General features: G+C 35.4%; 1 protein-coding gene across 1 annotated transcript in view; it reads right to left on the bottom strand.

Moving 5' to 3' along the window:
* The window catches only part of AK5 (adenylate kinase 5), a 95,299-nt gene that overhangs the window by 57,281 nt on the left and 20,785 nt on the right, over nt 1-17,233 (bottom strand). The gene's annotated exons all lie outside the window — the stretch shown is intronic.

The raw sequence follows: 17,233 nt of genomic DNA, 5'->3' as shown, positions 1-17,233 counted from the left end.
CTTTCTAAGGAGGAATGCTGCCAACTGAAAGCTAACATGAAAAGTTCTGTATTAATCTCGAATGCAAATTTAACTAATTAACACATTAGAACTAATGACTTAGATCCAAGGACAAGCATGGGATATACAATACGCTTAAACGTTAGTTGCTGTATTTTTATTTTTTTAATGCCATCTCTGTATTTTATTATTATTATTATTATTATTATTATTATTATTATTATTATTATTATTATTATTATCATTTATATTCGAGAAATAATTTGACATTTGTAGGTATCAAAGATATTGGAAATATGGATAGTTTGATTCACAGTATTTGTGGTTATTCCAGGTGGAATTTCAGATTGTAAGAACATTTGAAACTTACTGGCTTTCCCGAGTTTCCTTGGATGAAAATAAAAAAAATAAAATACTTAGCCAAACTTTTCTTGTGTATTTAAATAAATTCTGGCCAGGATAAACAAGGTTTCAGTGGTGATTGCTATATCAAACTTATAAAAGGCATTGGAATCCTTGATAATAAGCTTTTCCCTGGTATTCTGGAGCTGAAGAGTGCTAAATTTTGATAAAATTTTATTATTTGTCTGTAGAAGCATGACTTGTACCAAATTTAGACTAATGTTCAGCAAATGTCAGTGTGAGTTTAGCACGGGCTCTTAAAAGCAGCTTCCAATTGTACTGCCTCGGGAAGGACCAGAATTCATTTCCTGCAGCAAACACTGAGAGCACTGCTATTTTAATTTCTGTACCAGAAAGCTCAGTTTAGTTGTCTAAATTATTGGAGTATGTTGTTTCAGAGCACAAAGGAGACTATTTGATTTATAAATGAAAGCTGGCAAGCTAAGGAGATACTGACAGAAACTATTGCTGTAGTTATCATGGAATGTGACATTCTTGCATCCAGTATGTATTTTTTGGAAATGAATGTAGGACAAAATCTCACATGATTATGTAGGCTGAAAGCATTTTTTAAATATCATTAACAAAAAAGTGGATGAAATGGAACTGATTGACATAATTTATTTAACTTCTCCAAAGCTTTTGACAATACTTCTACCCAGAGGCTGCTGAATGAAACATAATTTTAGGGAAGCACCAAAAAATGTTATGAGTTTAGAAGTGAGAAAGAAGACATGACAACTGTCTGAAGGATGTCTTGTCAACAAGTTAGTGCACAGAATCACCACTACATTGATCAAAGGAATAGAAAGAACAGATCAGAAAACTAGAGCATCTCTCTTACTTTGACTATGGAAAAGAAGTCTGAGAAGTAATAGGGATATTGTCAAGAAAAGCGTGTAATGTGGCTGTAGAGTGCAGCTATGGAGTGTGCCTGAAACCCAGTTACTTGCAGGAGAAGGATGGAAATAAAACAAAACCAAACACAACAAAGATGGAAATGAAGCCAGCTCAATGGTTCCTTGTAAATACGATTTCTTCACTTTCTTTGGCTGTCATTTCAGCTAAGTGAGTTACAGAATACCTGAAACTCTAGCACTTGAGATCTAATACCATAGCATCAATAGGTTCTTGAGATATCACTAATTTATTGCAAAAACACACCAAATAACCTATACTGAATATTTTTACCTTAAAAACTGCTGTAGCTGTTTTTGATGAATTTGCTTTTGTAATGTGGCAGCTCCAAGTTCACAGAAGGTGCATCTCCTCCTTGCAGCCCTCACCAGTGTTGTAGTCCTGACTTGAATTCAAATGGCGACTGGAAATGCTAGCTATTTGGGATGTTTAGCAATTATCCATTGCTTTTGATTTACCTTTATATAATTTTGTTGTTGTTGTTGTTGTTGTTTTTTAATTCATGTTTGCCTTTCCTTCCTTGTTAAAAAATTATTATTGATAAAAAATATTATTAAAACCATCCTTGTTATCAGGGAACAGTGAATGTCATAGGCTCTGGCATGCTGATATATGGACCCTGATAAACAGGACAGATAGATTTGTATTCAGGATAGACTTCAGGAGAAATTCTTGATTTGATTGTATTTTGTATTTCTAAACACCTGATGAACAGCCACCATATGATTATGGCTGAGAATTAAGGTATGTTTGTGTTTATTAAAAATTACTTCAGTATAAGCTCATGCAAGCACTGTAGGAACAACTCCAAGTGTAAATGGGTATTCTTACAAGCTTCTTAGACACAGAAGATATATAAGAAATGAGATGTGTGTGACAAGTTATAAATTATCTATAGCTTGTATTGTCAAGGTATTTTGAAAAGTAGCAATGTGAATTGGTACAAGCAATTTAGACTTTATTTCAAAAAACATTCAGTGGCAAAGGTAATGTTAAGATGCAATTTACAAGCTTAGTATTAAGCTGTGTGACAGTTCCAATTCATCTGATACTAGGCTTAGAGGCATGAAATAAAAGACATTCATGAAAATTAAGATTTCTTTACTTTTGCAGTGAAATTGCTTAACACGGAAAAAGAAGTGTGAGAACACGTCCTGTTTGTTTGCTTACAAAAGGGGTTATTTGGGGGGATTTTAGGTTCTCATTTTTCTTTATATGATTTAAGCTAAATTGAAATAGAAAACAAAGTATTTTAAATAGTCTTCTCTTCTCGATAACTTTTTAAAGAAGTTCTAGCTAGGGTGACTTGGATAATCTGACAGTAAAAGTCTTTTTAAATAAAAAAATAATTTCATATGACCTTATCCTGAACCTTTTTCATTAGCTGAGTTTTCTGGCATTCTTTGGCTACCTGTCCCCTTTTAAGTGTTACATTATAAGGCACTGAATGGTGCAGATAGTCAAATTCAGTCAGTGGCTCTCACCAGCAATATCCCTACTGCAATAATTAGTAATCATTAATACAATTCCATTTCCCTCCTTTTGCATATAATAAATATTAATAAATCTTACAACTTCTTATATTGAATATTATATCAAACATTGTAAATTACTTTTTCATTCTAAGGGCCACAGCCCTCTCAAATGAATATCTAAGCAGCATCAATACTTGGACTCATTCTGAATGTAGACTTGTGATAATTTGTAGAGCAAAGACAAGATCTTCAGAGTCTTCAAGATAGTTTCGATGCTAGTTCTTAAAACTAGTTTTCAAAATGTTAAGTTGAAACAATAGTTCTCTGTACTTGCAACAATATCCAACTTTAGCCTGTTAGAGAGGAAAAGTATCACATCCTGTGATGAAATGTCTTCAGACTTTGCTGAGGTTTTGTTTCTGGCTGCCTTCCTTTATTATGTGTTTCCACACAACTTGTTTTCCTATTATTTTCTCCTTCAGAAAATCCAGATGGAACAAAAAACCTAAAACTGACAGCAGGATGGGCATATCCTCTGAGTGAGAATGACATCCTCATCCAAAGGACGTTTCCAATTATTGGAAACATTCAGGTAACACGGATCAATTATTTCTTCCCTGTCTGTACCTCTGCCTTATGTACATGCTATGAAGCTTAAATGACGTATTTCAATGCCCATCTGTAGACAGGCTTTTTGGCCACCCAGTGACTAGATTTGCTCAGAACAAAATTAGTGACAAAACTTTTGACATCAGCACAAGATCAATTTTATGTATCTTTGAGGACATACACATTTCGTTTTCTCTTTCTGGAGTTGCGCTGATGAAAACAAATTGTTCTGTATCTTTTTTTAATATGACAAACATAGAATACGAACTGCATACATTGCAGTTTTACTAAACGTTACTGCAAACAGCAGAAGGATTAACTGAAGCAGAACGCTACTGTAAAAGAATGAAAGGAGAAACATTCTCTTGTAAAGTGTACCACTTTCTCTTTTGACTTTTCCTCAATCTTTGTTTCTGTGACAAAGCATTTGACTCATAAATAATAAGAGTGTAAGGTGATATGTTTTCCTCATTTACCCTTTTTAGAAGTGTGTTGTTGCAAATGAATAAGGGTTAGATGTTCATGTTGTACCAATTGTTGAACAGAAAGTTTCAAAACCCAGTCATAGATCCATGGGTGAGATTATAGTACTGATCCCTGCCCTTATAAACTGATAAAATTTTGCATTATTTTATATTTACTTGACTGGAAAACAAATAGCTGACACAAAAAAAAATCCACAAATAAACGGACGCAAACAAGCTTTAGTATTATTAAATTGCCTTCAAGAAAAGTATTGACAACTGTATGAAATGAGCAGCCCTAAGTATGCAGAAGCAGGCTTTCAGAAAAAGAACTTGGATTAATAAATTTTAAGGTTGGAAAGGAAGACTAAAATCACTTAACCTGTCCTTTTGGGGTAATGTAGACAAAAAATATCTTGCCAGTAGTGTGTGCATGAAACACTCAACTGCTGTTTTGAGCTCTAAATTTAATTCCTAGAATAATATCCAGTGCTGATTTAAACAACTGGGAGTAACACAGTATATGTGTCTATGTAAAACTTGAGTATCTAAATTTTAGCCCACATTTATTTTGCTTCAGCTTTCAATTAGTGGGATCAAGGCTCCCAGCTCTCCATAGCAGAGTTGTAAACAATGATCTGGTCTCAAACGTATACTGTGAAAAGCCAATGCCTGAAAAGGCCAGCAGTGATACCACAACACTGAGGCAATCTAGCCACTTCCTTCTTAAAACAGAGCATTGGCAAATGCTTATGATCCCAGCACCTGCACTAACAGGCAGTTGTTGAATTAAAATTCTTTGCTTTTACTGTGAGTTTCTTTATGTACATAGCTATGTAGTAAAAGCCTTCCAGTCAGCAATTTTGAAGTGTGTTGCAGCACCTTGAATCTGTGGATACCAGATTTAAGGGAGATGATGTGAATACAGTCCTCTGAGTTTTCATTGCTTGTTTTTCATAAGAGCAACATGGAACTTCTAAAATCAGACTATTCACTGATTTCATTCTCTCTCTCTCTCTTCTCTCTCTCTTTTTTTTTTTTTTTTTTTTTTTTTTTCTACTTATGAAATTACAATCCGGTAAATAAATTGTGAAAAGCTGTTTCTGACAACTGTACTTAATTCTGAAAATAATGGTCATGATGTTTGTCCTGGCTCAAACACCACGAAAGACAATGATGTTCCCCTGTTTTTATTCTTTCTGCTTGGGACTTGTCTAATTATCATCACTTCATAAGCTTGTTTTATTAAATACTAAATATTAAATTTTTCAGTGTAAAGCATACCACTGCATTCAATCTACACAGTAAACAACACACTCGAAAATGTGGTGTTCTGCAACAAAGCTGTTGCACATTTGAGTTATTTTCCAAAAGAAAATGAATTCAAGTAGAAGGGTATCTTTGTGCAATTAACTTTGTGTAGCAGTGAAATTTATAACAGAAGTTAATTGTCTTTCCTGGGAGAGGGTGGTGTGGGAAGCGTCAGCTAGTTACACGTAGGTGTTCAAGTGCTTTGGGAAGGCATTGCTGCAGGGACAAAGTAGTGACTACATCCCATATGATCATTACTGCCACGGAGGATAGTGTACAAGTTTTTTTTTTAGCTTGGGCTGTAGTGATCTAGCTCCCAGTTATTTTTGAAAGCCACTGTATGATTTATTTTGCAGAAGGTTTCAGCATACTCTCCTCTCAGTGCTATATTGCTTTTGTAAATACATAAATCATAAATAATTACTGAGGTAGAGAGTGACTCTCTACATACTTATGTCCCATCCCTATTCCAGTGAATAACTTGTTATTGCAAGCTTCTATCCCTACTTCAGGCTTCTTTATTTGTCCTTTTTTATCCTCAAGTCAAATCATGCACTAGATGAAGATTAGATTTAGGTCTAGTTTAAAGCCTCAAATGTTAGTCATTTTCTAGTAATTATTTTTCTAGGGCACATTTATTTTTATTGTTTTTCGTATCAGCAAAGTTCACCATATTTGTGCAATTGATGGGGGGGAAAAAAAGGAATTTTATAATTTTGCTTGAACAAAAATTTTTTTCAAAATTTTTTTCAAAAATTTTTGCTCTTAAAAAGAGCAAGCACAACTTGCTTATAACTCAAAGAATAATTAATATTTTCAAAGTATGTTATCAGAATGGACTAATAACAAATTGTTGTGCACCTTTAACAAGAAGCTAATTTCCTTGGAAGTTACTTCTACCACAGCTAATTGTAAAACTAAGGGTTTGAGTAGAGATATCTTTCCAAGAAATACTGACATGGTTTCTGTTACCAAGTCCTAACCTAAACTACGAGAGAATATCCAGATCCATTTAAATTATTCTGTATTAAATGTAGGGGTTTTCTAAGGGGTGGTCTGCTGCCTGTAGTTCAAGGGTATAATGAACAGTTCTCAGAACCAAAACCAAACTGATTTCAGAATTCACACAGCTCCTGGCCTTCTTTCTAAAGTACAAGAGATGTGAGAGGACATGAATTACATAGATGAAGAAAAGGTTCTGTTCACAGTACAGGAATTGAACTCATACACATCTTGTACCCCATGAACAGGGTCAGAGATGGAAGCTGAAGTACCCAAAAAAACTTTAATAGCCATTACAGCAGACGTAGTCTGAAGGAGACCAAAGAACTGTGATAATGTTCTAAACAAAACAAAACACAAACACTGAAATGAGCTGTTCTGGGTATAAGTGAAATAGGTAGAATCTATATAGCAAAATTTGTGGGATAAGACTCGGGATACAGAGAATTACTGAAGCTTTATTTCAGTGTTATAGACTGATAAATTTAATAAGTAACTTGAATAAGAACTGTATTGCCCACATTCTGGGTTTCCTCTCTGTAAGGACTCCACACTTACACACAAGTCTGTTCTTTTCAAGTAGAGAAGACCGAAAGAGCACAGAAGGCAGGACACGGCAGGAACCTAGTGAAAAGAATATTTTTAAATTGCCTAATTGGCATCTTGCAGTGATAGTGGAGGGAAATCACATCAGCATTATAAAAAGTGTATTAATAGCAAAACACAATGGATGGTAGAATGCAGGAAAGGACCTGAGACGTTAGGTAGGGCAGAGAATTTTGCAGTGCTGATTTGACATTGTGGTCAAAAGCAGGAGGAGAAATCCAGTGGAGGACATAAAGAAGATATGTTAAGATCTACCTAAAAAATATGTTAACAAAATGGATCAAGGGGTCGTATATGTTTGAAAAATTCTTGATATGTAACAGACTGATCAAAACAGGTTGCGGTAAAAAGATGCCGTATTTTACACGTTCAGATCTCTATTTACTATGTCATGGCTGGCATGAATGACCATGTTGTTGAGTTATTGGTGTAAGAAGAGGTTAATCATTGTGAATGAAAACAACGGTTCTTCCTTCACAAAATATTACAATGGTAACTGTGATTGCAGTGTCCCAGTGATGTTTTGTGAGGTTTGTCTTCCCATTTTATTATTTAAGTACCTTACTGAATTGCAGAATTTGTCATGATGACAAAGCGAACAGATAGTTCTATTCACTGGCCATTAAAGAAACAAATTTCAGTCATGTTCAGATGGGATTGTACAAATGCTAACTCGGGGAATAGGAAGGATGATAATTGTGGTGGAGTATAAAGGAAACATATGCTTGGTTGTAGTACTCACAAGAGATTCTTTGCCAAGAAATTTAGCTAATGTCTATGTGACACAAGGCAATGCTGTGCGGAGATGTAGGCGCTAAGTCCAAATGATGTAACTGCAGTTACCAGGAGCAAAATAGCTGTATTGATCGTTACCTGATGTAGGTATCAGTGAATTTAGGAAGCAGGATATATTACTTCAGTGAAGTGCTGAGTTAACGCAATAGCGGTTTCCTAATTCTGAAGTATTTCATACAGTTCTTGAATGTACTGTTTGGTAGTTGTTCCTTAGTCGCATTAGAAAAAAAAAAAAATCTTTGAAAGAGGAAACATTCAAAAGAATATTCTGCACAGGGGAAGATGTATTAGGGCAAGACTACAGTTCTGACACTAGTCCTGTCAAGTGTGTTGTGTTACATGATTCAGATACCGGAGGAGTAGCTTTTAGGCTTTCTCAGTTCTTCACCATCACTGCAGCTGCATGTAACCATGTCTTCTGCTGAACCTAAATGCTGAAATAAGACTCCTGAACAGTAGAGAAAAATGCCACAGTGGTCCAGAAAATATCTGTATCAGACTTTCTGTTGATAGTCTGAGCTTCTCCTCCATTTTGACACTTTAATGGCTTCCATTGTTACAGTACCTGAGCATTCACAACTATTAATAAGTTTATCTTTATGATGCATGAAAGATAAGAAAGGGAAATCTTTCTTGTCTCCTCTCTCTTTCATGTAACGAATCTACAGAAAGGGAGGAACATGTGCAAGTGATGGAACAATGATAGGATAATATTAGCTGTCAACTCAGTTTCATTTCACCCATTTGAATCCAAGCTGACTATGGTTGATATCAGAACAAATATTCAGTTGCCTAGTGCATAAAGAAATAAAAATATTTCACAGAAGCTAATGCTACCATCTTATGATTCAGGAAATAAAGAAGTTAAATACCAGAATTGTAGGGCTCAAGCCACCTGATGTAGTTACATTATAACAGGACTGTGAGAGTGAGAGCTTGTTAGGGAGATGGTTCTGTAGGTGTAGCAACTCTCATACTCTTATATCCAAAATTCTTCCATCAATCAAATGTCAGCAAAAGGGTTTTGCCATAAAATTGAGAATTCATTGAATATAAATTTTTCACAGAGAAGATCCACCAGTGGTAATTGGAGCTCAAAATCACTAATTGAACTTCTGGTAATAAAGTGGTATTTTAACATTTACAGAAAGGCATGGCTGCAATGGAGCATTGGATCTTCTGCTGGATCATCACAAAATTAGATGCATTTTAATATAGGAAAATTTGCTCATGGATGCCAGATATTCCTGAGCCAATGCAAAAGGACTTCCCAGAGACAAAGTACTTTTTCCAATCTGATTTCTTAATATGAGGCTCATCTAAATATGAAAAAATAATCTTCTTTAAGCCTCATTTTAACTACAAACAGGAAATTAAGAGCAAATATTCACCCAAAGGATATAGTTTAATTACCTTAAGACAAACGGTTTAAAATGACTTGAAGAATATATAGAGCATGATATTTTAAATATCTCTTAGAGTTCATTTTTCTGCATGATAACTTGGCTTAATTACTTAGATTTAGTTTTACATCTGTAAAAGCAACCCAGTTAATTTTAAACGTATCAGCTTTCACTGTGCCAGAAATGGATAAAATCTGGGGCAGTGTGGCTTTCAAAAAAAAATCATTGCCTCTCTCTTTCTCGTGTTCCTAAATAAGTCTGGACCACAGCTAACTCTGGAGACAGACTTTTCAAAGTTTATTTCTTTTTTTCAAAATCTACTTTGCTGAAGCTACCAGGGGCCACAGGGTGCAGGGCAGGATTTCAGAAAGCGTGTATTTATTTAAATCATTTTGTTTCCAAAGTTAGAAAAGAACAGAGTGCTGCACCAATGCTGTGCCCCTCAGCAAAGAATTTCCACCCTCGAGGCTTTTCTGCACACTTGAGCATACACAGATGGCAAGTTTCCAAGCTTGGTCATTCTCTGGCAGACATTAGTGTTTCTGGTATACTGAACTTGCTAACATAAATCATATAATCAGAGGCTGAAAATATTTTGAAGCTTGGGAAGTGTATATGGTGCACATGCTTCCACATATGCACAAATTACTCATTTCTCCCATACACAATGTGCATATGTTTATAAATGGTTTGCTTAAGCACATTTGTATGTACATTTCATTTATATATATTCTTTAGTTTGTTCTTCAAATATCTCACAAAGTAGTAATATGTGTAGGGTTCTGAGACACAATGTAAAACCCAGCAGTGATGACAGCATGTGTAATCATGCTCTAGTTCAGCAGTTCCACGGGAAACAGTTACAGAGAGAGGCTTGTGCTTGTGTCCTGGTTTTTCTGCAAAAGAGCTACCAGATATAGGAGACACACAGACCCTTAATTTGCAATGACAGCTAGGTGACTATCCATGTATGCTGAGATGTGGTTACCTGTTCCAGGCTTTAACTTCTCTTTCATTGCTCTGAATCGGCAAAATAAATAAATAAATAAAAATGAAAGTGATTGTAATTATTTCCATCCCCCATCTCATTTTCCTTGCATAGAAATGTTTCTTGGGACTATATAAGCATATGCATTCATGGAGCCAAATAAAGATTTGGGAACTACACAGCAAAGCACCAGAAAACTCCCAAATTACAAACAAAACCTATGATCTCGAGGGTCCCACAAAGAGCTGCCTGTGTTCTTTGTTTGATTTGAAAAGTTACTTAAACATCGTGAAGTTTGGCTCCTGCTGACACTCAGAGCTGTCTGATTTCTTCTTCCCACCCCCAGCTGATCGTGCCGAAGAAACCAGAAGTACCCTGAAAAGCCAGTGTAGCAGTCACGTTGAAAGCACATCTAACATGTTCCTCCAAGAATGCACTCATGACTGCTGTATTTTTAGAACAATTGAGAGATAATTGAGAATGTATTGGTAGACAATCAGTGGGAAACATCAACTCAGTGTCCTCTACAAAAAACAGCAACTTCAAACTCACATTTATGACTTGTGGGGAGAAGGGCTATGCTCAGATATGGACAAGGCTAGGTTCAAGTGAAACTATCCCTGCCAAATTTGTATTACTTTGCTGCCAAAAATGCGAGATATAAGGCATCAGATGGCACATAAAATGAGATATAAATGAGATCCTGAGCCTCTGGTGGAGAAGTGAGAGCATGTGGGGGAGGTGGTGGCTAACAGTCTCTATTCCTGGAAATATTTCAGGGAAGGCAGTGTGGGAATTTTATTTTTACTTTACTTTTTAAGGATTATTTAATGCAAAACTGCATAGAGGAGAGCAAGCACCACTACCACAAAAATGAGAGCAGCCAGTCAGCCTGCTTTTTGCCAAAAGAGATGCAAGTGCCTTCACTAAGAAGATTCACAGAGCTGGGTGGAGGTTCAGATCATGCCTTTGCTTACCATTTGCTATTGATAAGATCTGGATTAACCCTGAGAGTTGCTGGCAGGACTGCAGGACCCACTTTTGTTAGAGGGAAGAGGGGCAATTAAAGGGGAATATGTAATTGAAAGTCCTTTGAACTCAGCATTCAGAGCTAAAGAAAGAAATAAGCAAAACAATGAAAAAGCCCAAACCAAAACCTCACATTGGACAGATATATGATGGCACAGAGACTTTAGAAATGGATTATGAGTGACACTTTCATCAGTGTATTGGTAAGTCACAGCCTGTAGCTAAAGTTCATGTCAGCGTGCAATGCTGTAGCAAAAATCTTTTTATAACCAAATCAAGAGAAAAATTTATATAATGCTGTTCCATGGGGAATTTTTCCTGTGACAGTTGACAGCCATTAGGCTTGTTTGATGCTAATGAGGACAGACAGCTATATAAGCTATTTCCTTCACCCGCAACTATTTAACTTCTAAATTTGTGCTCAAAAAAAAACAAAAAAAAAAACAACAAAAAACACAAACAACAAAAAAAAACAGCTTCAGCTGCTTTTTCTGGTTTATCTTCATTTCTCTGACTAATCTGAAAGTCATTTTAACATTTTTCATAGGCATAGTAGATTCCCTAAACAGACAAGTGAGACAATGAAGACATGGATGAAATCAGCATTTTCTGCCACAGGATGCTGTCCTGTCCTGTTTAAATAAGGTCTACAGCCTTCTCTTAACGTTTAGTACTTCTGGCTCACTAAAGCCAGTCTTGCATTTTTCTTTTTTTAGAACACACACACACGCTTATTAACATAACAAGGTTGACACTTAAGTACTATGCTTACACAGAATTATCATAAATAATATTATAATATATACAGATATATGTGTACCAGATAAAAGTCCAGATAAAGTAAAGACTTAAACATCCTTCTCAAAATAACCAGTAGGTGGGTGATGGGTATCATTGGGGTGGGAATAACAGAGATTTAAAGTGCATATCTGAACAAGGCAAAGTAGAGACTTGAAGTAGGATTGCTTTTTCTTTTTACCCAACTTCTCCCCTATCCTACCATCTTGCCACAATTAGCTTTGCTTTGATACAGATCACTAGTTTCTAAAATAAAGGTTATTTGGAGATGCAAATTCAAAGCACTTCATGTTATCTTGCTGTCTTCCTTTTTTCCGCTGATAAAATCACAGCGGCAATGACCACAACATGGCCAAAGTTATTACTTTACTCAACATGACTGATTGCTGCCACTGGCCTAATTTTATAAAAGTAAGTACATAATTTTTACATGCATTTTATGCACTAAATTAGCAGTAAAAAGGGTACATCTGGCATTTTTCATAGCAGGTGTTCAAAGAAAGTGATCTTGGGGTGGGAAAGTGCGAGGGGGTTCTGTCTGCTGTCCTGTGAATTTCCTTCTCTCTAGAATAGAGCCCCTGCTTGGGGCTGGGAGCTTAACTGAGTGACTAGAGTGGAAAGAGCTATGTCTTGTACACAAAGAGGCTGCTTTCTATGGGAGATTTTGTCTGTCACTTAGACTTAGGGACATCAAGATGGAAGTGCTACACTGGTTTGTTCATTATGGTTTACCATCTGTATTTTTGTGTTCTCTAAACTTCCCTGCATTGGGATGAATTATGTCTGTTGAGGTGTATATGAAAAAGTTTTCTAGTTAGGATGATTTTCCATTACAGCAATTTATTCAAATGTCAAAGAATGTGACTAGAGTTCTTCAGGTAGTTCATAGCAGTAGGTCTAATAATGATGAAACATCAATATAAAGTCCAGAAGAGAAATGTATTTTAACACAAAAAAAACTTTTTCAGCTTATTTTTTCAATTGATTCTTAAGAAACTCTTGTAATAGTAATATTCTTTAATAGCAAGTTTTAACCAGACAATAACATGCTAGACTAGACCTTTAGCTATCCCAAATCAGCTTTATCCTGACATAGAGTTTATCTAGGCTGGGGTGCCATAGATGGAGGGGAGGAGCTTTTATTTTTAATAAAATTAAATAATAAATAACTATTATAATAAACAAATAAATTTTATTATTTATTTAATAAACCTTTTATTATTTGTATCATACCACTTTTTTTGAGATCAAGGTAGCTTTCTGTCTGGACAGAAACCACATTAAAAGCATTAAAACACACTGTTTCCATAGGATTTTGTTTTTTTTTCCTGTATTTATTTATTTGTTTCATTATTAACTTCTTTTTAAAAATAGAGGGAAACCCTTATAAGTCAGTGTTAGAAGGTGAAAAGATATATACTGTTTCCAGTGATGGAATTTTCATCACTAGAAGTACAGTAGCCAACATAACAGCGTACCTAGCAATTATTCTAATACTTGAATGGTATAAACCACGTAAATATTTTTAATGGAATGGCAATCAATGTCTAGAAGTTTATAGACACAATTTTTTTTCTGGGGTTCTCTACTCATGTTAGTATCTCAGTAGTAGCCTTAGTTTATGGGCCATGGCTGTGTATACATATCAATTGTCATGTCAGCACCTGAAACCAAATAAACAGTATTCTAAAATATTAATCTAAATAATTGCTAGGTGGCAGGAAGGATACAGGAATAAATTAAACTGTGTTCAGGAATGAAGTCCTCTGCTAAACAGCAGAGTACTTGCAGATCATCTCGGCTATTACATTTTCTCCTTTTTAAAATGTAATTTAACAGTAACATTTTTTCCTCTGGTATTTTGTGACTTAGCTTTGTCTTGATAAGAAGTAACATTAAAAGATTTTTAAGAAGTTGCTGGTTCAATAAATGTCAATGTATGCATCTGTTTACATACTCCATGTCCAATATCGTGATACCTGTTACTATTGTCTTGTTGTCTTCAGAAGTGGCATTTGACTTAGTAAAGTCAGGTTTTGATGGTAGGCTTACTGACACATGGCTAAACAGAATTTTAAACACAGATTTTATGTGTTCATGAAAATATCAGATTGATTTTTTTTTTTTAATAATGCTGTTTACAGATCTGTTAAATTTGAACACCAGTCCAAAGTCTTGTATATTCCAACTTCATTATTCCAAAGAAGGAGTTTTTCAGAAACAACAGTCATACCTTCCTATTTCCTAGAAGTATAGGTGGGGCCCTCATTTCTTTCATTGAAAACAGAAACTAGGATCAGATTCTGAGGGCAGGGATGCCATGCACAGACTGTAAAAATAAGGTGTAGAAAGCAGTGAAGAAGTAAAGAAATATAAGATACATGCTGTATAACACTAGCAAAGGCTAAGGGTGGGGTGGGGAGATGAAGGGAAAGAAGGACACCTGAGCAACATAACCAAAAAGATCTGAAACAAGACAAATGCAGTTTTTAATTTTATTAACTTAATAAAAATATATCAAATACAGTGTGAAATATCTGTTGGAGAAGACAAATTCATAGTCTTTAGGAATTTAGATTTTTATTTGCCTGCTCGTATACTATCTAATGGCAGACTATGATGATATCAAATGTCTGCTCATTAATCTCATGTAGTCAAATTTCAGTACATTTTTCTTTTCTCTCTTTTGGTCTTTTTATTGATGGAGAACAACATATTTAACTAGATGCTTAACATTTGAGTTGTAGTCCTAGAGTTATAATTCTCTCTAAATTTTTTTTTTTTTCCCCCTCGAGTAGAAGTGTGATGCTGGATAGAAGTGTCTAAAATTCAGAGCTTTGAATAGCAGTTATAAGGAGGCTTTAAAAAATTAATAAATCTGATCAACATCAACCTTGCCTGACCTTGCCTCAAGGATTAATTCCTCCAGAAATTAGGCTAGTGAAATTCTGTTTTATGCTGTTCAGGATCTTACACTGCTCTCATCCACATAATATTTCAATACCTTCCAAGTTCAACATTATAATCAGCAGGATGAATGTGATTTCTTTCTTGCTTTCTCCTCCTGTAGGGAAATAATGTGCACAAGTGCTTCAAATGTACGTAGTAGTGTTAATATTACATGTGTATTATACAGATATGTACAACTAGAGGCAAGTTGAAAATATACAACTTCCACTCGGAGGAAAAGGTGATGAGTACCACAGTGGTTCTTGGATCCTATGACTTTGAGAAAACTATCTTCTCCACTTATTAAAGGCTATCAAAAAATGTTATATTTATTTTTTGTTCAAAATCAAAAGAAAGCTCAAGTTCATCAATGAAGAAGGTGGGGGGGGTCTTTGAGTGCGAGCAAAGATAAGGCAGAGTAAGAAACATCTATTATCTCCATTGATTAAAGGAAATGTACAGGAAGTTGGAGAAACACACTTGGATTTCCCATTGGACAAAATAATTTCCAACAAAATGACCCTGTTAACATAAACTGTTGTAAGAGGATTGTCAAAACTCAATAGATAATGCTAGTCTATAAATTGACAGAGGAGTGAAAGAACAAATGATGACTGATGACAAAATAACAGTTTTTTTAATGTTGAAGTTTATGACTTGCTGTAGTAGCATGTAGCTTTATATATGGACTTAGTGTATGTTTCCCCTGTTTCAAGGTCATGTGTTTTTAAAAATGCCCTTTTGTAGGAATTTTTAGTTGCTTACTTGCCCTGGAGTATGTATGCTTAAGCCATTTCTTAATACATTTTTACTACGTCTTTTCTAGCTACTCCTTTTTCTCAGTTATTCCCACCAACCTGGTCACATCTGTAAAATCTATTTTCTATATGAAATTAAATCCTATGGAAATGAGGTATGTCGTATGTATTCTTTATCCTCTATAGAAAAGGATCTCCTTGTCCTCTGGACAAATTGCCAGTGTATCTAACTCCACGGGCTCAGCTTTACTACTGCATCCTGTTTTTGCAATGAAGGAAAAACAGCTGCACTACTGTAGCAGCTCTAATAAGACATGTGAACAACAGGGTCTCCTTTCCAATTCTAGACAGACGTCCCAGCCACTTCCTCTGCAAGACAAATCTTCCCTCAAGAACTAAGAAGGCTTTCTGTAGGAAAAGCATTCAAAAAGACTATAGAAATGTCACAAAATACATACTTTCTCAATAATCACAGAATCACAGAATCACAGAATTTCTAGGTTGGAAGAGGCCTCAAGATCATCGAGTCCAACCTCTAACCTAACACGAACAGTCCCCACTAAACCATATCCCTAAGCTCTACATCTAAACGTCTTTTGAAGACTTCCAGGGATGGTGACTCCACCACCTCCCTGGGCAGCCTGTTCCAATGCCTCACAACCCTTTCAGTAAAGAAGCTCTTCCTAACATCTAACCTAAAACTCCCCTGGCGCAACTTTAGCCCGTTCCCCCTCGTCCTGTCACCAGGCACGTGGGAGAACAGGCCAACCCCCACCTCTCTACAGCCTCCTTTAAGGTATCTGTAGAGAGCGATAAGGTCGCCCCTGAGCCTCCTCTTCTCCAGGCTGAACAAGCCCAGCTCCCTCAGCCGCTCCTCGTAGGACTTGCTCTCAAGGCCCCTCACCAGCTTCGTCGCCCTTCTTTGGACCCGCTCAAGCACCTCCATGTCCTTCTTGTAGCGAGGGGCCCAAAACTGAACACAGTACTCGAGGTGCGGCCTCAAATATATATATTATATATATATTATATAATTATAATAATAATAATAATTATTATTATTATATAATTATTATATATTATTATATATATTAATTATATATTATAATATATATATAATATATATATAATTATATATATTAATTAATATATATAATAATATATATTATATTATATATTATATATTATTATATAATTATTATTATATAATAATAATAATAATTATTATTATTATATAAATAATGTAAAACAACTTCCAAGAACTCCAGTCCTCTTATCCTTCCAAAGAGAGTCAATGAAGATCCTCAAACAGAACAGATACTATCTGGAGAAAACAATTATTTCTTGGGAATTTCATTTTGAAAGTCCAAAAGGTGTTGGATTGCATCATTGGGACTACCAACACTCTGCAATTAAAGATGCTCTAGTGCTGAATGAATCTGTCCAGCACATAGAATCAGTCATATTTGCCATGAAGAGAATGTACCTTGGTTACTTAGGCTATCATAAGAAACAAAAGGCCATCTGTGCTCTTCTGGTACCATATGTAGTACCAAGTTATGCACACTGTTACAGCGAGACACCATTAGTAATTGAAAACTTGTCAGTAATTCAACCATTATCAACTGCTCATTGAATTCATCACAGTTAAGTACTTACATAAGCAGTTAGGAATATGGTTTAAGTCCTTGACAACATTATCTCTTGTATGTACTTATATATACCTACA

This window comes from Anas acuta, chromosome 8, assembly GCF_963932015.1.
Source record: "Anas acuta chromosome 8, bAnaAcu1.1, whole genome shotgun sequence".
In the NCBI taxonomy this organism is placed as follows: domain Eukaryota; kingdom Metazoa; phylum Chordata; class Aves; order Anseriformes; family Anatidae; genus Anas; species Anas acuta.
Note: the sequence above shows the minus strand (reverse complement) of the source record. Positions and strands in the feature narration are given on the sequence as shown.